The sequence below is a fragment of the Antedon mediterranea genome, chromosome 6, assembly GCF_964355755.1.
Source record: "Antedon mediterranea chromosome 6, ecAntMedi1.1, whole genome shotgun sequence".
Lineage (NCBI taxonomy): Eukaryota > Metazoa > Echinodermata > Crinoidea > Comatulida > Antedonidae > Antedon > Antedon mediterranea.
Genome location: NC_092675.1, coordinates 20394351 through 20419790, shown reverse-complemented (window position 1 = coordinate 20419790; position 25440 = coordinate 20394351).

Below are 25440 nucleotides of genomic sequence, written 5' to 3'. Positions count from 1 at the left end.
TAGCTAGCTCTATGTATTCTAGTTAGGGCCTAGACTAGTTTATTAGGCCTTAGTTTAGGCTGATTAGGCCTGCCTCCTAGTCCTAGTTAAATAAATAGGCATATAACCACCAGGCTCAGTCTAAACACTCTAGGCCTATCTATATGAGACCTGTGCTATTAATTATAGGACTAGGCCTAGGGCCTTGCTAGCTAGCCAGCAGAATGGTCTAGAGAGGCATAGGCCTAGCTAGGGATAGGCTGGGGGGTCACATAGTGTGTAAGTTGATTTCATTGCTAATGCCAAGGTATTAGGCCTGTTTATTTTCAGGTTGAAAGCAATGGATAAACAGAGATTCAATTCTACAACAAAAGAGACAAAAGTCAAACTCAAACTGATAATTAACAATGTTTCCAGTTAAATTAATGTTAATTATTTTAATAGATTGTAGTGACCCTAACTACCTTACTGTTTGTGTATGGCTGTAATATTATATTAAATGTCATCACAATTAGTAAGGTTGTGAGGCTTCACAATTTCAAACAACTCTTCTTGTGTCTCTTCTTCATGTGGATGGATTAAAAAATACTGTGAGTATTGTACACTCTTTATATGAATATATCATCAATCACAATATCAAATATGATCCGTGTAGTAACAATTTGATAACTTAGCATGCATCTTATAATATCTACATCATCAATAATTAATATTAATATAAATCTACATCACAATGTTGGATATGATCTTTGTAGTCAAAATTTGATAACTGAGCACGCATCTTTTAATAACTACCTTATCAATAACTATTAATAATGTCCTATATCACAATGTAGGATATGATCAGTGTTAGTCATAATTTGATAACTGAGCACGCATCTTTTAATATCTACCTCATCAATAATTAATATTAATATCATAATATATCACATTGTTCGATATGATCAGTGTAGTCAGAATTTGATAACTGAGCACGCATCTTTTAATATCTACCTCATCAATAATTAATATTAATAATCTATATCACATTGTTCGATATGATCAGTGTAGTCATAATTTAATAACAGCACGCATCTTTTAATATACCTTATCAATAACTATTAATAATATCCTATATCACAATGTTGGATATGATCAGTGTAGTCATAATTTTATAACTGAGCACCCATCTTTCAATATCTATTTCATCAATAATTATTATTAATAATCTATATCACATTGTTGGTTATTATCAGTGTAGTCATAATTTGATAACTGAGCAATAATCTTTTAATATCTACATCATCATTAATTAATATTAATAATCTATATCACATTGTTGGATATGATCTGTTTAGTTTTTTAATATACCTTATCAATAACTATTAATAATATATTATATCACGTTGGATATGATCAGTGTACAGTAGTCAGAATTTGATAACTGAGCACGCATCTTTTAATATCTACCTCATCAATAATCATTATTAATATCTTATATCACATTGTTCGATAATGATCAGTGTAGTCAGAATTTGATAACTGAGCACGCATCTTTTAATATCTACCTCATCAATAATTAATATTAATAATCTATATCACATTGTTCGATATGATCAGTGTAGTCATAATTTGATAACTGAGCACGCATCTTTTATTATCTACCTTTCAATAATTATTATTAATAATCTATATCACATTGTTGGATATGATCAGTGTAGTCAGAATTTGATAACTGAGCATGCATCTTTTAATATCTACCTCATCAATAATTAATATTAATAATCTATATTGCATTGTTCAATATGATCAGTGTAGTCATAATATGATAACTGAGCATGCATCTTTTAATATCTACCTTATCAATGACTATTAATAATATCCTATATCACAATGTTGGATATGATTAGTGTAGTCATAATTTGATAACTGAGCACGCATCTTTCAATATCTATTTCATCAATAATTATTATTAATAATTTATATCACATTGTTGGATATGATCAGTGTAGTCATAATTTGATAACTGAGCATACATCTTTAGAATTACTTTTATTTAAGTATATAAAAGAATAATCTATAATTTACAATGTTTTATATATTGTTAATTCATCAGATCTATTGAACTGATATGGTTTTTTTTATTACAGTATAGTACATACAGCACTTAATGTTATGTTATGTTATTTATTTATTATTCAACATTTTTTGTTTGGTTTTTGACGTTATCAAATTTTTATTTTCTTTTAAGTTCTGTTATTCATTTGTTAATTTCGTAGCTTAAGTTAGTTAAGATAAAAGGTACCAAGCTTGATTAGCTTCGGCTATACCTTGGCTACCTTTTGTATTGAAATTGTTTTTGTTTGATACAATAAAGAAGAAGAATATCTACCTCATTAATAATTAATATTAATAATCTATATTACACTGTTGGATATGATCTGTTTGGTTTTTTAATATCTACCTTATCAATAACTATTAATAATATCCTATATCACAATGTTGGATATGATCAGTGTAGTCATAGTTTGATAACTGAGCATGCATCTTTTAATATCTACCTCATCAATAATTATTATTAATAATCTATATCACAATGTTGGATATGATTAGTGTAGTCATAATTTGATAACTGAGCACGCATCTTTCAATATCTATTTCATCAATAATTATTATTAATAATCTATAACACGTAGTTGGATATGATCAGTGTAGTCATAAATTGATAACTGAGCAAAAATCTTTTAATATCTGCATCATCCTTAATTAATATTAATAATCTATATCAAACTGTTGGATATGATCTGTTTAGTTTTTTAATATCTATCTTTTCCATAACTATTAATAATATTCTATATCACAATTTTGGATATGATCAGTGTAATCATAGTTTGAACTACCTCAACAATAATTAATATTAACTGTCTATATACCAATATCAAATATGATCAGTGTAGGCCTAGTCATTTGATAACTGAGTATGCATCATTTTATATCTGCTTCAAATATTAATATTGTCTTAATATAATAAGTGGTTTGAAGGATGTTTGCAGATGGCCTTTTTTGCATTGTAAAGTTTACACTTTAAAATCTGTCAATTTATCCAAAAAGGTCAAACTTTGACCTATTTCAATAAAATCATTTCATAAGTTGTCTTCTTTTATAGTTTTAGTGATAATCAATATTAAGTGGTTTTTTACCCCAAAAATGTCAAACCTAGAGCTATTTAATAATAAAATGATTTTATAAATTGTCTTCTTTTATATTTCTAGTAGTGGTATAATCAGTATTCAATTGTTTGAATGATGTTTGTGGGGTATTTTTTAATTAAGTTTACGCAGTTTACATGGTAAAATCTGTCAATTATCCAAAATTGACATTTTTCACTCCTAGTAAAAAAATCTTAGAGACATTTCAATAAAATTATTTCATAAATTGTCCTCTTTTTATGGTTCTAATAATGATATAATCAAAGTGGTTTGGATGATGTTTGTGGGGTGTTTTTTAAAAGTTTGCACAGTTTACATGGTAAAATGTGTCAATTTATTCCTAGAGCTATTTCAATAAAATTATTTCATAATCACCCCAAAAATGTCAAACCTAGAACTATTTTAATAAAATGATTTCATAAATTGTCTTCTTTTATAGTTCTAGTAGTGGTATAATCAGTATTCAATTGTTTGAATGATGTTTGTGAGGTATTTTTTAATTAAGTTTCGCAGTTTACATGGTAAAATCTGTCAATTATCCAAAATTGACATTTTTCACTCCTAGAAAAATCTTAGAGCCATTTCAATAAAATTATTTCATAAATGGTCCTCTTTTATAGTTCTAATAATGATATAATCAATATTAAGTGGTTTGGATGATGTTTGTGGGGTGTTTTTTAAAAGTTTGCACAGTTTACATGGTAAAATGTGTCAATTTATACCTAGAACTATTTTAATAAAATGATTTCATAAATTGTCCTCTTTTATAGTTCTAGTAGTGGTATAATCAATATTAAGTTGTTTGGATGATGTTTGTGGGGTGTTTTTTTTTAAAGTTTGCACAGTTTACATGGTCAATTTATCCAAAGTTTACATTTTTCACCCTAAAAAATCAAACCTAGAGCTATTTCAATGAAATTATTTCATAAACTGTCCTCTTTTATAGTTCTTGTAGTGGTATAATCAATATTAAGTTGTTTGGATGATGTTTGTGGGTGTTTTTTTAAAGTTTGCATTAAGTTTACGCAGTTTAAATGGTAAAATCTGTAAATTTATCCAAAATTGACATTTTTCACCCTAAAAAGTCAAACTTCAGAGCTATTTCAATAAATTTATTTCAAAAATTCTCTTCTTTTACAGTTCTAGTAGTGATATAATCAATATTAAGTTGTTTGAATGATGTTTGTGGGGTGTTTTTGTTAAGTTAGCATTAAGTTTACGCAGTTTACATGGCAAAAACTGTAAATTTATCCAAAATTGACATTTTTTACCCTAAAAATTCAAACCAGAGCTATTTCAATAAAATTATTTCATAAATTGTCCTCTTTTATAGTTCTAGTAGTGGTATAATCAATATTAAGTTGTTTGGATGATGTTTGTGGGTGTTTTTTAAAAGTTTGCATTAAGTTTACGCAGTTTACATGGTAAAATCTGTAAATTTATCCAAAATTGACATTTTTTACCCTAAAAATTCAAACCTAGAGCTATTTCAATAAAATTATTTCATAAATTGTCCTCTTTTATAGTTCTAGTAGTGGCATACTCAATATTAAGTGGTTTGGATGATGTTTGTGGGGTGTTTTTTTAAAGTTTGCACAGTTTACATGGCAAAATCTGTAAATTTATCCAAAATTGACATTTTTTACCCTAAAAATTCAAACCTAGAGCTATTTCAATGAAATTATTTCATAAATTGTCCTCTTTTATAGTTCTTGTAGTGGTATAATCAATATTAAGTTGTTTGGATGATGTTTGTGGGTGTTTTTTTAAAGTTTGCATTAAGTTTACGCAGTAAATGGTAAAATCTGTAAATTTATCCAAAATTGACATCTTTTACCCTAAAAATTCAAACCTAGAGCTATTTCAATGAAATTATTTCATAAATTGTCCTCTTTTATAGTTCTTGTAGTGGTATAATCAATATTAAGTTGTTTGGATGATGTTTGTGGGTGTTTTTTTAAAGTTTGCATTAAGTTTACGCAGTTTAAATGGTAAAATCTGTAAATTTATCCAAAATTGACATTTTTCACCCTAAAAAGTCAAACTTCAGAGCTATTTCAATAAATTGATTTCAAAAATTCTCTTCTTTTACAGTTCTAGTAGTGATATAATCAATATTAAGTTGTTTGAATAATGTTTGTGGGTGTTTTTGTTAAGTTAGCATTAAGTTTACGCAGTTTACATGGCAAAATCTGTAAATGTATCCAAAATTGACATTTTTTACCCTAAAAATTCAAACCAGAGCTATTTCAATCAAATTATTTCATAAATTGTCCTCTTTTATAGTTCTAGTAGTAATACAATCAATATTAAGTTGTTTGGATGATGTTTGTGGTTTTTTTTTTTAAAGTTTGCATTAAGTTTACGCAGTTTACATGGTAAAATCTGTAAATTTATCCAAAATTGACATTTTTTACCCTAAAAATTCAAACCTAGAGCTATTTCAATAAAATTATTTCATAAATTGTCCTCTTTTATAGTTCTAGTAGTGGTATACTCAATATTAAGTGGTTTGGATGATGTTTGTGGGGTGTTTTTTTAAAGTTTGCACAGTTTACATGGCAAAATCTGTAAATTTATCCAAAATTGACATCTTTTACCCTAAAAATTCAAACCTAGAGATATTCCAATGAAATTATTTCATAAATTGTCCTCTTTTATAGTTCTTGTAGTGGTATAATCAATATTAAGTTGTTTGGATGATGTTTGTGGGTGTTTTTTTAAAGTTTGCATTAAGTTTACGCAGTTTAAATGGTAAAATCTGTAAATTTATCCAAAATTGACATTTTTCACCCTAAAAAGTCAAACTTCAGAGCTATTTCAATAAATTGATTTCAAAAATTCTCTTTTTTTACAGTTCTAGTAGTGATATAATCAATATTAAGTTGTTTGAATAATGTTTGTGGGGTGTTTTTGTTAAGTTAGCATTAAGTTTACGCAGTTTACATGGCAAAATCTGTAAATGTATCCAAAATTGACATTTTTTACCCTAAAAATTCAAACCAGAGCTATTTCAATCAAATTATTTCATAAATTGTCCTCTTTTATAGTTCTAGTAGTAGTACAATCAATATTAAGTTGTTTGGATGATGTTTGTGGTTTTTTTTTTTAAAGTTTGCATTAAGTTTACGCAGTTTACATGGTAAAATCTGTAAATTTATCGAAAATTGACATTTTTTACCCTAAAAATTCAAACCTAGAGCTATTTCAATAAAATTATTTCATAAATTGTCCTCTTTTATAGTTCTAGTAGTGGTATACTCAATATTAAGTGGTTTGGATGATGTTTGTGGGGTGTTTTTTAAAAGTTTGCACAGTTTACATGGCAAAATCTGTAAATTTATCCAAAATTGACATCTTTTACCCTAAAAATTCAAACCTAGAGATATTTCAATGAAATTATTTCATAAATTGTCCTCTTTTATAGTTCTTGTAGTGGTATAATCAATATTAAGTTGTTTGGATGATGTTTGTGGGTGTTTTTTTAAAGTTTGCATTAAGTTTACGCAGTTTAAATAGTAAAATCTGTAAATTTATCCTAAATTGACATTTTAAAACACAAACTAGGTTGTAAAAAGTGAAGGAAGTCATTATATTTTAATATTGTTTGGTAATAAAGATGCCTATCATAGTCAAATGGCAATAACTGATTAGCCGAGACCAATGACATTTAAAACAACTCCTACTTAAAATTCCCTACTTATACAGTGCAGCAGCTTTTTGATTGGCTGCAAGTTTAGTTTTCTGTTCGTTCATCAGAAATGGTATAAATAATTATTAATCAATAAGATTACTGGATTTCTTTAGTATTTCTGACACATTTCAAATCTTAATTGAATTATTAATGTAATGGAAATTTGTCATAGGCCTATTATAGCAACATATCATTTCTGGAAGAGTATTACGGTCTGAATAGATCGATGTTAAAACACACGTCCTCATTTATCAAATTATTCATTCACTGCACATTTATTCTGTTAAGAAGAACTGGGACCCTCAATAGAAGCCAAAGCATGTCTCATGATGGCCCCTACAATACATATCAAACATAAAAAGATATGGAATATTTTTATTTTTACAACGGCACACGTTCATCATAAACGATGCGTTAATTTAAACAGCAAACGGATACAAATCAATAGGGTAATTAGGAACAAAAGAATAACACATTTTCAAAACCCATCGACTCGATCTCTTGTATACAGTAAATCTAACAAAATCACACTGATCATATCCAACATTAAGTATTAATAATTATTATTGATTAGGTAGATATTAAAAGATGCGTTATAACAAATTATGAATATACAGATCATATCCAACAATGTGACATAGATTATTAATAATAATTATTGATGAGGTAGATATTTAAAGATGCGTGCTCAGTTATCAAATTATGACTACACTGATTATATCCAACAGTGTGATGTAGAGTATTAATAATATTATTGATGAAATAGATATTAAAGATGCGTGCTCAGTTATCAAATTTTGACTACACTGATCATATCCAACAATGTGATATAAGATATTAATAACAATTATTGATGAGGTAGATATTGAAAGATGCGTGCTCAGTTATCAAATTCTGACTACACTGATCATATCCAACAATGTGATATAAGATATTAATAATAATTATTGATGAGGTAGATGTTAAAAGATGCGTGCTCAGTTATCAAATTATGACTACACTGATCATATCCCACAATGTGATATAGATTATTATTAATAATTATTGATGATGTAGATATTTAAAGATGCCTGCTCAGTTATCAAATTATGACTACACTGATCATATCCAACAATGTGATATAAGATCTTAATAATAATTATTGATGAGGTAGATATTAAAAGATGCGTGCTCAGTAATCAAATTATGACTACACTGATTATATCCAACAATGTGATATAGATTATTAATAATAATTATTGATGAGGTAGATATTTAAAGATGCGTGCTCAGTTATCAAATTATGACTACACTGATGATATCGAACAATGTGATATATGATATTATTAATAATTATTGATTAGGTGGATATTTAAAGATGCGTGCTCAGTTATCAAATTATGACTACACTGATCATATCCCACAATGTGATATAGATTATTATTAATAATTATTGATGATGTAGATATTTAAAGATGCGTGCTCAGTTATCAAATTATGACTACACTGATCATATCCAACAATGTGATATAAGATCTTAATAATAATTATTGATGAGGTAGATATTAAAAGATGCGTGCTCAGTAATCAAATTATGACTACACTGATTATATCCAACAATGTGATATAGATTATTAATAATAATTATTGATGAGGTAGATATTTAAAGATGCGTGCTCAGTTATCAAATTATGACTACACTGATCATATCCAACAATGTGATTTAGATTATTAACATTAATTATTGATGAGGTAGATATTAAAAGATGCATGCTCAGTTATCAAATTATGACTACACTGGTCATATCAAACAATGTGCTATAGATTATTAATAATAATTATTGATGAGGTAAACATTTAAAGATGCGTGCTCAGTTATCAAATTCTGACTACACTGATCATATCCAACAATGTGATATAAGATATTAATAATAATTATTGATGAGGTAGATGTTAAAAGATGCGTGCTCAGTTATCAAATTATGACTACACTGATCATATCCCATAATGTGATATAGATTATTATTAATAATTATTGATGATGTAGATATTTAAAGATGCGTGCTCAGTTATCAAATTATGACTACACTGATCATATCCAACAATGTGATATAAGATCTTAATAATAATTATTGATGAGGTAGATATTAAAAGATGCGTGCTCAGTAATCAAATTATGACTACACTGATTATATCCAACAATGTGATATAGATTATTAATAATAATTATTGATGAGGTAGATATTTAAAGATGCGTGCTCAGTTATCAAATTATGACTACACTGATCATATCGAACAATGTGATATATGATATTATTAATAATTATTGATTAGGTGGATATTTAAAGATGCGTGCTCAGTTATCAAATTATGACTACACTGATCATATCCCACAATGTGATATAGATTATTATTAATAATTATTGATGATGTAGATATTTAAAGATGCGTGCTCAGTTATCAAATTATGACTACACTGATCATATCCAACAATGTGATATAAGATCTTAATAATAATTATTGATGAGGTAGATATTAAAAGATGCGTGCTCAGTAATCAAATTATGACTACACTGATTATATCCAACAATGTGATATAGATTATTAATAATAATTATTGATGAGGTATATATTTAAAGATGCGTGCTCAGTTATCAAATTATGACTACACTGATCATATCCAACAATGTGATTTAGATTATTAACATTAATTATTGATGAGGTAGATATTAAAAGATGCGTGCTCAGTTATCAAATTATGACTACACTGATCATATCAAACAATGTGCTATAGATTATTAATAATAATTATTGATGAGGTAAACATTTAAAGATGCGTGCTCAGTTATCAAATTATGACTACACTGATCATATCCAACAATGTGATATAAGATATTAATAATAATTATTGATGAGGTAGATATTAAAAGATGCGTGCTCAGTTATCAAATTCTGACTACAATGATCATATCGAACAATGTGATATATGATATTATTAATAATTATTGATTAGGTGGATATTTAAAGATGCGTGCTCAGTTATCAAATTATGACTACACTGATCATATCCAAAAATGTGATATAGATTATTATTAATAATTATTGATGCTGTAGATATTTAAAGATGCGTGCTCAGTTATCAAATTATGACTACACTGATCATATCAAACAATGTGCTATAGATTATTAATAATAATTATTGATGAGGTAGATATTAAAAGATGCGTGCTCAGTTATCAAAATATGACTACACTGATTATATCCAACAATGTGATATAGATTATTAATAATAATTATTGATGCTGTAGATATTTAAAGATGCGTGCTCAGTTATCAAATTCTGACTACACTGATCATATCCAACAATGTGATATAAGATATTAATAATAATTATTGATGAGGTAGATATTAAAAGATGCGTGCTCAGTTATCAAATTATGACTACACTGATCATAAATATTATACTAGAACAAGAAATAACATATATATCCCTAACCATAACACCAATTATTTTCAACATAGCATTAGATATTCTGGACCTCTATTGTTTAACAATTTACCCCCCTCAATTTCCTGTGCTGCCAACCGCTATTCATTTAATAATAACATAAAAAATTACCTTTTGTCTCATTACTGATCGATATGATTGATATGGTCGTTTTTTCCATGTTCCGTGACTTGCTATCTTTATTATTCAATTGTCATCATATTCGCTATATGCCATGCAGCTGTACTTTTTTCTGTTCTTTTTTTATTTTTTATTCCAACTTTTATCTACTGGTTTTATATATATTTTGTATTTCTTTATTGTCTAACTAATTTATTTTCTTTATTTATATATTTTTTTTTTTTTTTCTTCTCTTATTTAAATATTTTGTAAAGGCAATCCCGTCACAAGATTGTAATCTTTTTGGGATTTGCCTTCGTCCATTTTCTTGTTTTATCACTTGCCATTTTGTTTTTGTTACTTTTGTCTTTTGGACGTGAATAAATGTTCCTTGAATTGAATTGAATTTGAATTGAATGTGATATAGATTATTATTAATAATTATTGATGATGTAGATATTTAAAGATGCGTGCTCAGTTATCAAATTATGACTACACTGATCATATCAAACAATGTGATATAAGATATTAATAATAATTATTGATGAGGTAGATATTAAAAGATGCGTGCTCAGTAATCAAATTATGACTACACTGATTATATCCAACAATGTGATATAGATTATTAATAATAATTATTGATGAGGTAGATATTTAAAGATGCGTGCTCAGTTATCAAATTATGACTACACTGATCATATCCAACAATGTGATTTAGATTATTAACATTAATTATTGATGAGGTAGATATTAAAAGATGCGTGCTCAGTTATCAAATTATGACTACACTGATCATATCAAACAATGTGCTATAGATTATTAATAATAATTATTGATGAGGTAAACATTTAAAGATGCGTGCTCAGTTATCAAATTATGACTACACTGATCATATCCAACAATGTGATATAAGATATTAATAATAATTATTGATGAGGTAGATATTAAAAGAGGCGTGCTCAGTTATCACATTCTGACTACACTGATCATATCGAACAATGTGATATATGATATTATTAATAATTATTGATTAGGTGGATATTTAAAGATGCGTGCTCAGTTATCAAATTATGACTACACTGATCATATCCAAAAATGTGATATAGATTATTATTAATAATTATTGATGATGTAGATATTTAAAGATACGTGCTCAGTTATCAAATTATGACTACACTGATCATATCAAACAATGTGCTATAGATTATTAATAATAATTATTGATGAGGTAGATATTAAAAGATGCGTGCTCAGTTATCAAATTATGACTACACTGATTATATCCAACAATGTGATATAGATTATTAATAATAATTATTGATGAGGTAAGATATTTAAAGATGCGTGCTCAGTTATCAAATTCTGACTACACTGATCATATCCAACAATGTGATATAAGATATTAATAATAATTATTGATGAGGTAGATATTAAAAGATGCGTGCTCAGTTATCAAATTATGACTACACTGATCATATCCCAAAATGTGATATAGATTATTATTAGTAATTATTGATGATGTAGATATTTAAAGATGCGTGCTCAGTTATCAAATTATGACTACACTGATCATATCCAACAATGTGATATAAGATATTAATAATAATTATTGATGAGGTAGATATTAAAAGATGCGTGCTCAGTAATCAAATTATGACTACACTGATCATACCAAACAATGTGATTTAGATTATTAACATTGATTATTGATGAGGTAGATATTAAAAGATGCGTGCTCAGTTATCAAATTATGACTACACTGATCATATCAAACAATGTGCTATAGATTATTAATAATAATTATTGATGAGGTAAACATTTAAGATGCGTGCTCAGTTATCAAATTATGACTACACTGATCATATCCAACAATGTGATATAAGATATTAATAATAATTATTGATGAGGTAGATATTAAAAGATGCGTGCTCAGTTATCAAATTCTGACTACACTGATCATATCAAACAATGTGATATATGATATTAATAATAATTATTGATTAGGTGGATATTTAAAGATGCGTGCTCAGTTATCAAATTATGACTACACTGATCATATCCAAAAATGTGATATAGATTATTATTAATAATTATTGATGATGTAAATATTTAAAGATGCGTGCTCAGTTATCAAATTATGACTACACTGATCATATCAAACAATGTGCTATAGATTGTTAATAATAATTATTGATGAGGTAGATATTAAAAGATGCGTGCTCAGTTATCAAATTATGACTACACTGATCCCATCTAACAGTATGATTTATGATATTAATAATAATTATCGGTGAGGTAGATATTAATAGATGCGTGCTCAGTTATCAAATTCTGACTACACTGATCATATCCAGCAATGTGATGTAGGGTATTAATAATAATTATTGATGAAATAGATATTAAAAGATGCGTGCTCAGTTATCAAATTCTGACCACACTGATCATATCGAACAATGTGATATAGATTATTAATAATAATTATTGATGACGTAGATATTAAAAGACGCGTGCTCAGTTATCAAATTCTGACTACACTGATCATATCGAACAATGTGATATAGATTATTAATAATAATTATTGATGAGGTAGATATTAAAAGATGCGTGCTCAGTTATCAAATTTTGACTACACTGATTATATCGAACAATGTGATATAGATTATTAAAAATAATTATTGATGAGGTAGATATTAAAAGATGCGTGCTCAGTTATCAAATTATGACTACACTGATCATATCCAACAATCTGATATATGATATCAATGCTAATTATTGATGAGGTAGATATTAAAAGATGCGTGCTCAGTTATCAAATTGTAACTACACTGATCACAATACTGTACATAGTCCTTTATGCATTAGACATTGATTTAGTAGTACTACATATCATTTGTTATATTAAGAATGTTGTTTTAGTGTTATTAAAATACTGATTAAATTTTTTTGAAAATAAAAATATTAGTATTGGTACCTATAAATTTATATATTATAATAACATGCTAGATGTTATAATAATGTGATCTTTATTACAACTAAGAAACAGTTATGTACGAGGATGATACACACTGATAGTTCTCAGTTATCAAAAAACGACTACACAATATAGCTCAAATGTAAGGTGATAATGAGCAGACCGTTACAGGGTGTCTCTTCATCCACGAGAGGGCGATATTTCAATTAATCTAGAACATTTACACGGGTTGGTATTTTGCAGTGTAAATACACGCAACCAGTGTCTGACACTTTCCGGGTTCTGAATCAGGTGTGAAATGGAAATTTATCTGGACATGACACAAGTTTGGTTTAAAGTCCCATTCCTACAGTACGTTTTTAAAATCCAATTTAAGGTCACAAACTACATTTAATGTAAAAATAACTCTATAGTCCTATTGCGATAACAAATTTCATCTTTGAATGGTTAAAATTACCATAAAATAAAACGTACATTTAAGACAAGGAATGACCGGGTTTAAGTAAAAGTTTTGTTTGTTTGTTTGTTTTATTAGTTTCTCCACACATTTTAAAATAAAAGATAAAAATTACAAATTTACAAATTGCAAAAAGAAAAGACATACGCAACACTGCAACCCTTATAAATTGACTGTTAATGAGGTACAGGTTCTCCCTACTAAAATAATTATACAAAACACTGTAACAGTATGCCATTCATTCAGGTTCAACTACTAGTCCTAACCTACTAGTCCTAACCTACTAGTCCTAACCTACTAGTCCTAACCTACTAGTCCAAAATAATTTATTTCCCTTATAACCATTACATTGTGACACTGTACATGCTGTTCTGTATGTTAATAATACAAACTAAATCATTACATAAACCTACATGGTTAAATCATAATTGTATAACAAGAAAATTGTAATATTGATTTTTACTTACACTACAGTTAACAAATTACAAAATTGAGTTTTGGTAATGTTAATTTTAAAGAAACTCTGCAGAAAAGACTATGATGTTCACAGCACTGATGTTATAATAGAAGTGAATTGTAGAGATTAAGATAACTTGATACATGATATCTGTCTTTGTTTACATACCTATGCCCAATATTTATGAGGTGTGAGTACAAGACCTTGCATATTTAATTAGCTGTAGAACCTCATACACTTAATACACTACACTAAAACATAGTCAATTGACTATGAATAAAACAAAAATTAAAACTGCAAAACTATACAATAATAAAAGGAAGAGAACACTTTCACATAGCTTGGCAGTGTCAAAAAAAGTGGTATTAATTAGATCAGACAGAGTGGAAAATACATAGATAATGTGCTTGGGTATATGTGTAATAATGACTTCATGGAATAACTCTCAGGCTAAAAGAACTTTTGTTTATAAAATATAGATCAACTAAACTATGGAATTCTCTACCAAATAACATAAAATCAGAACTCCATAATATGTCTTTGGCAACTTTTAAATCTTCACTATAGAAAACATATATGTATTAACCTTTTGCCTTCACAATTGTAAATAGTTTTATATCGGTTTTCTTTCTGTTTTTATCGGGTGTTTCGAAACTAGAGACCTGACACGAGACCCAATACGAAAAGGGAGACCTATATTTGGGTATCCCTTTTCGTATATTAGGGTCTCCCTTTTCGTATAGTGTGGTCTCTCTTTTCGTATAGTGGGGTCTCCCTTTTCTTATAGTGGGTCTCCCTTTTCGTATATTTGGGTCTCCCATTTTGTATATTTGGGTCTCCCTTTTCGTATATTTGGGTCTCCCTTTTCGTATATTTAGGTCTCCCTTTTCGTATATTTAGGTCTCCCTTTTCGTATATTTAGGTCTCCCTTTTCGTATATTAGGGTCTCCCTTTTCGTACGTGGGTCTCCCTTTTCGTATATTTAGGTCTCCGGTCTCGGGTCTCTAGTTTCGAAACACCCGTTTTTAACCGATTATTCTGTTTAACAGCACGCTAGACCCTAGATGTGCTAGATTTAAAGTACCGTATTTATTGAAAAAACGGCCTGGGCTGTTTATTGTTCAGGTGGTTTTTAGGTGGACATTTATTGGAAGAAAGTTGTTTATTCGATGGGAGGGGGTATAATCTAATGGAAATAGACGCCGATTATTCCATATGATGTTTCATGGGAGTGACATGGTCACCGTTTATTTGAGAGGAATCTATTTAAAGATCGCCGTTTATTCGGTGAGTGAACATTGAGGTCAAATATCAAAAGTGATATTATTCATCAAGTGTACAAAAATACATATATGACAAATTTGAGACAAAAATAAATTCTTTTAAGACCAGTGGTTATCGAAGCATTGTCCTGACGCAAAAATTATGTCAACAATCAAAGGTAGCATTTCATGTCATTTTTTATGAAACATTTTCATTGAAGTACATAGAAACATTGATATTTTGAACAATATGAGACCAACATTAAATTCCTACAGACATAGAAAGAATAAAAAGGTCAAAATGTCAAATATGATATTTCCAGCCATATTTAAAGACTAAGTTTCATTAAAGGTAATAATCCAGATGATCCCATTTTCGGGACTTTTTTTTTTGATACCAAGTGCGAAAAGTATTTTGACAATCAAAATTATACTGACTTAAAAACAAAGTATAAAAAGGTATGTTGAAGGCTACTAACTACCCTAATGCAGGTTATGGGAGACACCCCTTAAAAAATCTAAAGTGTCTCTACCGCCATAGCCTTCTACTAGCCTTAGAATACGTTGATTGGTTTGTCTGTACGCTCTGCGTTGCGCCGGAGGTGGCGCACCAGCTTGGGCTTACCCGATCACAACTTCGTTCATTGCCTGTTCCCTTTTCAAGCAATCCAAAAACATCCAGAATGTTGGATGGTGGTAGTTGTCCGTCCGGGGGGTAGTTGTTCTAAAGGGATAGTTGTCTGGGTGGTAGTTATCCAGGAGTTAGTTGTCCTACGGAGGTAGTTGTCCTAAAAGATTATTTGCCCTAGGAGTATTGTCCAGGTCCAGGAGGTAGTTGTCCTTAGGGGAGTATTGTGGTGTCAGACTCAGAGGTAGTTGTCCGCGGGGTAATTTCCCGGGGGAGGGGGGGGGGGGAATAATTGTCCGGGGGTAATTGTCAGGGGGTAATTTGTTCCTAGGGGGTAATTGTTCCTAGGGGTAATTGTTCCTAGGGGTAATTGTCCAGGAGTTTGTTGTCCTACGGAGGTAGTTGTGCTAAAACATTATTTGCTCTCGGAGTATTGTCCAGGTCCAGGAGGTAGTTGTCCTACGGGGAGTATTGTGTCAGAGGTAGTGGTCCGCGGGGTAATTACCCGGTGGGGGTGATTGTCCTGGAGGTAATTGTTCCTAAGGGGTAATTGTTCCTAGTGGGTAATTGTCCGGGGAATAGTTGTCCAGGGGGTAGTTGTCCTAAGGGGGTTGTTGTCCTAAGGGGGTAGTTGTCCTAAGGGGGTAGTTGTCCAGGTGGTGGTTGTCCGGGGGTAGTTTTCCGGGGGGTTAAATGTCCAGGGGGTGAATGTCCAGGGGGTGAATATCCGGATACGATATATATATATATCCATAATATCCCATTTTGTATAATTTTCAATTTTTACTGGTGAGGCTTGGTTATATTTTGATGGCTTGATTGATTATATGATTCTTAATATCGAAGTATATGTGGACACATTGTTTAGTGGTGTATTTTATACTTTTTTTTCCTCGCAAACATGGGCTCTTATATGCATAATTATTCAGGGGATATAAAGATAAATAAAAGTTCACTTTTGCTTTTCGTTTTTGTAAATTAATAAACTATAACTAGTGTTTCAATATTGATTGATAAGCAGTGGCGTATCCAGTAGGGGTAGGTGGGGGGGAAGCCGGGGGGGCGATTTTTTTTCTCGTACATAAGTTGGGGACCCCATCATGAAACGTCACAAAATAAACATGAATAATTCATCAGTTAAATTTTCTTGTTCCGTGTCAGGGCTCGATTTTTGAAATTTTACTAGCTAGACCACTGGGCTTGTTCAATGTGAGTTTCACTAGCCCACTGGATGTTTCACTAGTCCGCTTATTGACTAAATCTTACTGGGTATATACCGCACACCTGAATCAAAACTAACTAAACTACTGTAAGTTCTAGTTAGTTTATACAGTAGGCCTATGCTGTAGTTTAAAGGTCAATAACCATACTATCGGCTATTCTTGTACAAAATGTGCCATTAGACTGGATAGAAACACACATGTTTTAAACAATTTAAAACGAAAAAAAATTCATAAGACCACAATTTTCAAAGTTATATTATTATTATATTATTATATTTGACTAATAGTTCAAAGGTCAATAGTTGTAGAATCGGCCATTTTTTGTAAAAACATTTCATTATAATAAATATGAATGTATAGTTTCTGAACAATTTGAGCCCTATTTCGTGTCTCTCCGATTATTGGTTACTGAGATACGATAAATCAAGGTCAAAGGTCAAAATGCCAGAAATAAGACTTGCATCCATTTTTTGAGAAAATGTGTCATTAAAGTGAATATAAAAACATATATTTAAAACATTTTGACACCAAAATTAATTATCTGTGACAAGTGGTTCTCGAGATATAGGGTAATTATAAAAAATGGCCGCCATTTTTAATTATGCAAATTAAAGGCTTAGATGGCCGAATTTCGCTTGGGATCCGCCATATTCGTAATCAGCAAGGTCGAAATATCCTAAATCAAGTGGATCCCAGCTTCTACCCAAAAATGCTTCTTGATTCGTTTTCTAGGCTGTTTTTTTTTTCAGAAATCTACTAGGCCTAGGCCTATAATAAATAATATAGGGCTAGGCGTAGAACTAGGCCTAGAAATTAAAAACAAAAATTAAGTACCTGTATTTCACAAAGTAATACAAAAAAAATATTAATGACAAGTTACTAAGTATCATTTGAATATTACATCTTAAAAATGTAATTAAGGAAAGGGTATTTGGCTGTGTTTACATACGGCGGTCACACACGCGATGCTTGCTAGAAGAGCTAGACCAGCTGCTGGGATGGTGAGACTAGAGCACATGTTTTGTCACTAAATTTGGGTAACCAAATTGGTTGATTTTTTTCGGAGAAAAAAATTAATTAAAATTCCAAAGACAGAAGTGAAGAATCTTCCTCTAATTAATAAAAATAGGCCTACTTCTATTAATTTTTTTTTTATTAACTATATTTTATACATTAAAATTGATTTGTTCAATAAAAGCAACCATTTGGTTGGTACTTGTTCTGGCTTAAAAGACTAGTTGAGGCATTTATCTGACACCGCACTGGATACACTGTGAGGTGTAATGGAAGTAAATTGGCACTTGAAAGCAGACAGGGGAATCCCCTTATTGGTGACTTGACACGCTGATTTAAGGAGCGTGATTAGTTGCTCTCCTTCGTTAACTTTAACGAGGAACGTGATTGCGAAGGCGCTCTATAAAAATGATGGACTACAAACAATTAGGCCAGTGGCTAGAGTATTTTAATAATGCATTTTAAAAGTCTAGGCCTAAATATTCTCTAAAACTAGCCTAATTATTTACACACTAGACACCCGGGCTTGTTGGGTGGAAGATTGACTAACCCAGAGCAGTTTTAACTAGACATTGTACGCCGGACTTAGTGAAATATCGAGCCCTGCCGTGTGCACCCAAGCGTATAGCAACAAGAAGTGATTAAACAAGTGCGGTACGATTCTAGGCCTATCTCCGCGCGGCTGTGGTTGCCGCGTGCGATTTCATAATAGAATAGCGGAGTTTTGTGTGGATTGTCGAAATAATTAGCCTTTAGTTTATGGTGTTTTTAATATAGTTTATTACTAAAGAATTACGTGTTAAAATTATAGTTTCTATTGATACTATTAGGCCTAATTACTAGTCTCTAAACCCCTGTATATTCTAGTAGTAGCTGTGTGGGTGTGTCTGTCGATTAGCCTCGACACATTTTGCATGGTGGACGTGTGTGTGAAGAAGAGTGCGCGAAGGCAATCACGTGAATTGACCTAGAATCCTATATTGTAGAAAGAATCGTATCGCAGTTGTTGTTCCGTGTGCACCCAAGCGTTCTTGCCCAAAGAAAGCTTAGACCCACAAGAATAAAGAATGTGTATAATTTGTGTACTGTATTTTTTTAATTCTGCTATCAATTATCAAACAATATGCAATGTACTCAAAGTAAAGGAACTTTAAAAATGCGCGTATATGAACACATGAGATGGGAAGATTTGACCCACGAGAATAAAAAATGTATTTTTGTGTAATGTTTATTGTTTAATTTTGCTGACTTATTACTCGGATTGTGTCATACCAAAGATAGTGTAACTATTACCAAAGATAGTGTAACTATCTTTGGTCATACCTAACACACACACACGTCACACACATCCACACAGCTACTACTAGAATATACATGGGTTTAGAGACTAATAATTAGGCCTAATAGTATTAATAGAAACTATAATTTTAACACGTAATTCTTTATTAGTAATAAATTATATTAAAAACACCATAAACTAAAGGCCGATTATTTCGACAATCCACACAAAACGCCGCTATTCTTCAACAGCGGAGATGGCCTAGAATCGTACCGCACTTGTGTAATCACTTCTTGTTGCTATACGCTTGGGTGCACACGGAACAAGAAAATTTAACTGATGAATTATTCATGTTTATTTTGTGACGTTTCATGAGGGGGTCCCCAACTTATGTACGAAAAAAAAAATCGCGGCCGGGGGCTCCCCCTGATTTCGTTTCCGTCGGCACATCATCGCGGCCGTCGGCAAACAAAGGTGCCGAGGAAAAAAATAAACTATTTATTCTGACAATAATTGAACTGTAAACATAATTCTTTTGAGTGTTTGTTTATTTACATATCATATCATAATTGATCCCTTCAGATCAACTATTTTTTATTTTCATTACATCTAACGAAACACGTAAAAAATGTGTAGCATGTACGTACGGCCGTACGAGGTAGATTGTTTACTCAAAAGTCTTTGACCTTACCCTAAAACCTTGTTTTTGCATGCAGTTGAGGCCTCTCATGACCTGGGATTTGTATGTCTTCCTACGCTAAGAGATTATAGTTCGACGTGCCATGTGCTTTTTTTGTCTAGGATATATTTATTATAAGTGCCAAAAACCCGGTATTTTTCCTCGATATGAGGCCTTTATTATTCAAAATTTTTAAAGAAAAAGCACATATACCATAAAAAATATCCATGTATTTCATTTTTGGAACAGAATATTCCGTGAGGCTCAACTACAAAACCACCATTTTGTGATATGATGTCATCGTAAGCCAATCAAAGCTGAGCTTTCTCGCGATTGGCATTGCTCACGGTTGAATGATTTAGGATTCTAACTGATTTGATTGGTGGATGCGAATCACCCGCAGCGGAATGTTTTCTCTTGCGCGTGTACCATGAATCTCTCTGATCGTTACTACACAAAGTTAGAGCAATGAATTTTTCCGAATTCCGCGGGGAATTCCGTTAAGTAAACAACTTAAGCATTTAATAACATGTTTTATTGATATTTCCAATGGTGATATATAAAATAAATTAATAAAAAACGTAATTATATGTAATTATTTTAACCAAAAATGGCGTAGTTAATAGAATTGTCGACTGAGGCCGCAAATTGTTTTACTTCTTTCGTGGCTAAAAATAAAAACGATCATTTTCGGCGATGTTTTAGACCCTATATTTCGAAAACTACAAATCAAATTTTCCTAATTCTTTCTTTATTGTAATATGAAAACAACATACTAACAGATAATGTTGGTTTGGTTTTAATTTTGCATCGTTATCCCATATAAGACAATATGACTATGTAATCCTAGAACATATATTGATCAGAGAGGTCGTGTATGTACAGATAATGACACCAATTTTGTCGGCAAATTTTGGCAATTCCCGGCCCCCCCCCCCCCCCCAACTTCAAAATCCTGGATACGCCACTGTTGATAAGTTGATTGATTGATAATGCCATAAAATGCAGAACGGTAATAAATAACGCGCGAATAAATAAAGGCCATTGTCGTTATTGGACGCGAGTACAATTTTCACATCGCCTGTTCGCAGGAGGCAGCGAGTATACCACCACAAGCATGGAGTGAAGATTACTCCATCATGATGCCACGGTGTCTGATCATTTCGGCCGCCGGTTATGGAACGCCCAAAATCATGAAACGCCAAAAAAGACAAAATATGTATTGTTCATTTCGGCCGCCAGAATCGTCAATATTGTTAATAACGTATGGCACGCCTTAATTGTCAAAAAAGGTGTATACATGTGCCTATCGTCTGAATAGACGTGTGTAAATGGTGTCAGATGAAATCGATCGCGTTTGAAATCGGTCGCGATAAAATAAACATCCGGTATTTGGTATGGAGCGCCGCTAGATACGCTTTTTATCCTATTAGTTACGTTTGATATCGGCGCGTTTTATTTTGGTCGCGCTAATTTGTATATGGCGCATTAGATACATTTTTAATGAAAACGTTCATTATGTTTTTAGTTAATTTTGAATATTGGAATTTCTAATAATACTGTTTGACATTTTTTTAAACCTCGATCGTTATTTTTTAAGTACAGTAAATATAAATATTTATCTCATTATTTATAAATAATTTGTGTTTCCATTTTATCTTACAGGTTTTAATGAATTGTAATGTGTTCTTTTAGCATGACGTTGTTTAAGGTTTTGAAAATAAATAATAATTTAATAGTTAAACAAGTAGACGCGCCTATTGCGTATTTTTTAATCACAGTTAATTACGAAACTCGTTCTATAACCTGCAAGTGGATACCAGCTCAATGAGGTTTATGCAATAAAGGAATTTGATGCATGATGATGATTTTTGCATCCAATATCCGCCACTCTGACGTGAGCATGGTTTAGGATAATAATAAAATATATAGATAATATTCCGTTATAAATCAATCTACCAGCCCTACAGTAGGTCTATGATGTACAATGATAGATGTGAGAATAATGTATGGATAATAAAGGTGGACACGATTCTCAAAGAGGTACTGATATTTAAACATTTAGATTTACGAACGTCGTATGGATGTTATGTGAGACTATTTACTTAATTATTTACATTAAATGATTATTGTAAATAAAGAAATAAAAGATATTTTTCAAATTAAAATCTATAGTATCGACGTACAGTATACGTAAATTATATACATCGTTTCACAAAAACACGTGCAGGAGGCATATAGACGTTTTAAAAGTATGGTTATTAGTAATAGACGTCATCTTTACCTGGCCATGGACTACGATCGTACGTGTTTTGTCCATGATTTGACACGCTAACAAGTGCGTGCTTTTTAAAAAGGGGAAACCCCGTCAGCAAAATAACGCATTGTTAGAGGAAACAGCTGCACGATCATAGAAAGCGCATCTCCCCAAATACGGCTTATTCGGGGGTTTATTTCAGTAACTCGCCTTTTAACCATCCGCATATAATGATCATTTTTACTAACAACTATTTTAAACATAACATTAGAAATAAAAGTATACACGTGATTTGTCTCAACAATTAATATTATACACTTAATATTATCCTACATAACGGATGTAAATAAAATAAAAAAATAAAATTAGGTGATCGAATAGTAGGTTATGTTGTTAACGACATGATATAATCTGCCACACAGTATGCATAAGTATAAAAATGGATACGCTGGCTTTACGGGCTATACATTGTAACAATTATTGTTTTTAAATAAATTGTTCTCTTTTACGTAATTGTTTGCATAATAAAGGACAGACGTATATTCCCTATATAATATATTAATTACAATACATATAAATAGAGGTAAATCATTATATGCCTGATATAATATTATACCTAATTGGTTGGGGTTGGGCTCAGTCAAGAAGAAGCTGGCGAATGATAGTAAAATAGCGCAACTCTATACAAATCAAAAAGTATGATCGTTTTTGTTGATTGCTGCTTGCTGTTTGAATACGTACGTCTATTCAGGCGATAGGCACATGTGTATACACCATTTTTTATAATTGAGGCGTGCCATACATTAACAATATTGACGATTGTGGCGGCCGAAATGAACAATACATATTTTGTCCTTTTTGGCGTTTCATGATTTTAGGCGTTCCATAACCGGCGGCCGAAATGACTGGCGGCCGATATGCACTGTCACAAGTAACTGTAGCCTTACTTACCGTCGTACCCCCGGACGGAAAATGAATGACTATCTCTGAGTTGACGACGCAAGTTTCTATAAATGTCACCAATCCTGGTAATTTTATTTAAAGATTGAGAAACAAATATGATATAACAATAAAACTGTCATTGATAATGTCAATATCCTTCCTTCTCAGCGTTGATAATTTAAAGTATGCTGTACTGTAGCCTGTCTCAAATATTAATGCCAGATTGGGAAAAATAATGCCAAATCCCCAAAATGTGGAGGTATATTCAGAGTGTCATTTCGACGATCGAACATTCTCTACTTCTACGGAGCGCCATTTATGCCTTTATTTACTTCCGAAATAGAAATAGTACTACGGTAACTGGTTCAGTGGACCAAATTTAGCACCAGTGGAGCACAGTGATATAAAATAGAAATAAGTCACTAATAGTTGATTGGTGGAATGTTTGTGAATATTTGAAGACGTTTGTCATGTGACACGTCTTCATAACGAGGCTGTCATTCATAGGCGTATAATAATACGTACGCAGTGACGGTGTGCGTTTATACACATCAACAAGTGTATACGTACGGACGGTGCTTTATTTAACGTCAATTTAAACTATTATTGGTTGAAGGTTCTTTGTAAATTCTTTTATTAATGACATATTTGGATATTTTTAAAATAATTTATATAATCTATTTTTTACTTGTTTTTTAGTTTTAAACTTATGTGTTAGAGAAAAGATATTAGTTAAATTGTTGTTTTTTGGAGTTTCTAATTGTGTTATATATTATTTCTATTTTATTTTTGTTTTGTTTTGAGGAGCCTATTCACCACAAGCTTTGCTTTCTTTTAGGCTCCTCCACTGTATATTTATATAGTTGTAAAGTGAAATAAATAAATGAAATGAAATGAAATGACATTGAATGTGTAGGCCGATCGGATTGGTTTGTGAATATTTTACTGTGATTGTCATGTGACACGTCTTCATAACCAGGCTGTCATCACAATGTGTACGCAATGGCATCGTGAGAATGTGTGTATACGCTTAAACTACCTACTACATACAGAAAATGTGTAATATTTTATATTATACAATTATTACAGGTTTCATGTGATGTATTATTTCTTAGAATGACTTCCAAGGAATTGTAATAAAAGTTTTTACGAGATAAGAAAAAGATGATTGATTATTATTTTAAAAGTATTTTTACATCGATTAAGCATATTTGAATACCTACCGGTATGGTGCCATCCATATTCGACAATACAGTGTCACTATATCTCTTTTAAAAAAAAGCAATATTCATAAAAAAAAAAATCCGTCGAGGTTCGAACCCCAGCCGATAGCACTCAAAACTGAGCATTACCCGTTACGCCACCAAGTACATGACTGAAAAGCTGATAAAAGTCTATTTATACGTGTATTACGTAATTGATCATTACGTCATAAATATCCTATTAACCTTGCTAAAACCAAAATGATCAGTAATTTAGATCGCCCAAATGTAGTTAAACTGAGCTTCCCTTATGATACCCCGATGGTATTGGCGCGTGTGATAGCAAAAAATATGTACTATTGTAATATAATGTTTGGGTTGTTGAGGTACTAATGAAGACTCTTTACTCGCTTGACTGTCGTAACACATATATTGTTTATTCAGTATAATACTTCAGTACAATATACAACTATAAGTATAGATAAGGAACGCGGAGGATCAATGATGCTGTCAGTGAGGTGTGAAGTGTGTTCGTCTGCTTCTGGAGAAGTGGCTGTAAGGTGTGTCTGGGCCCTTCTGAAACTTGGGAGTATATTGGCTCAGTTCATTTGCATAATGTCAT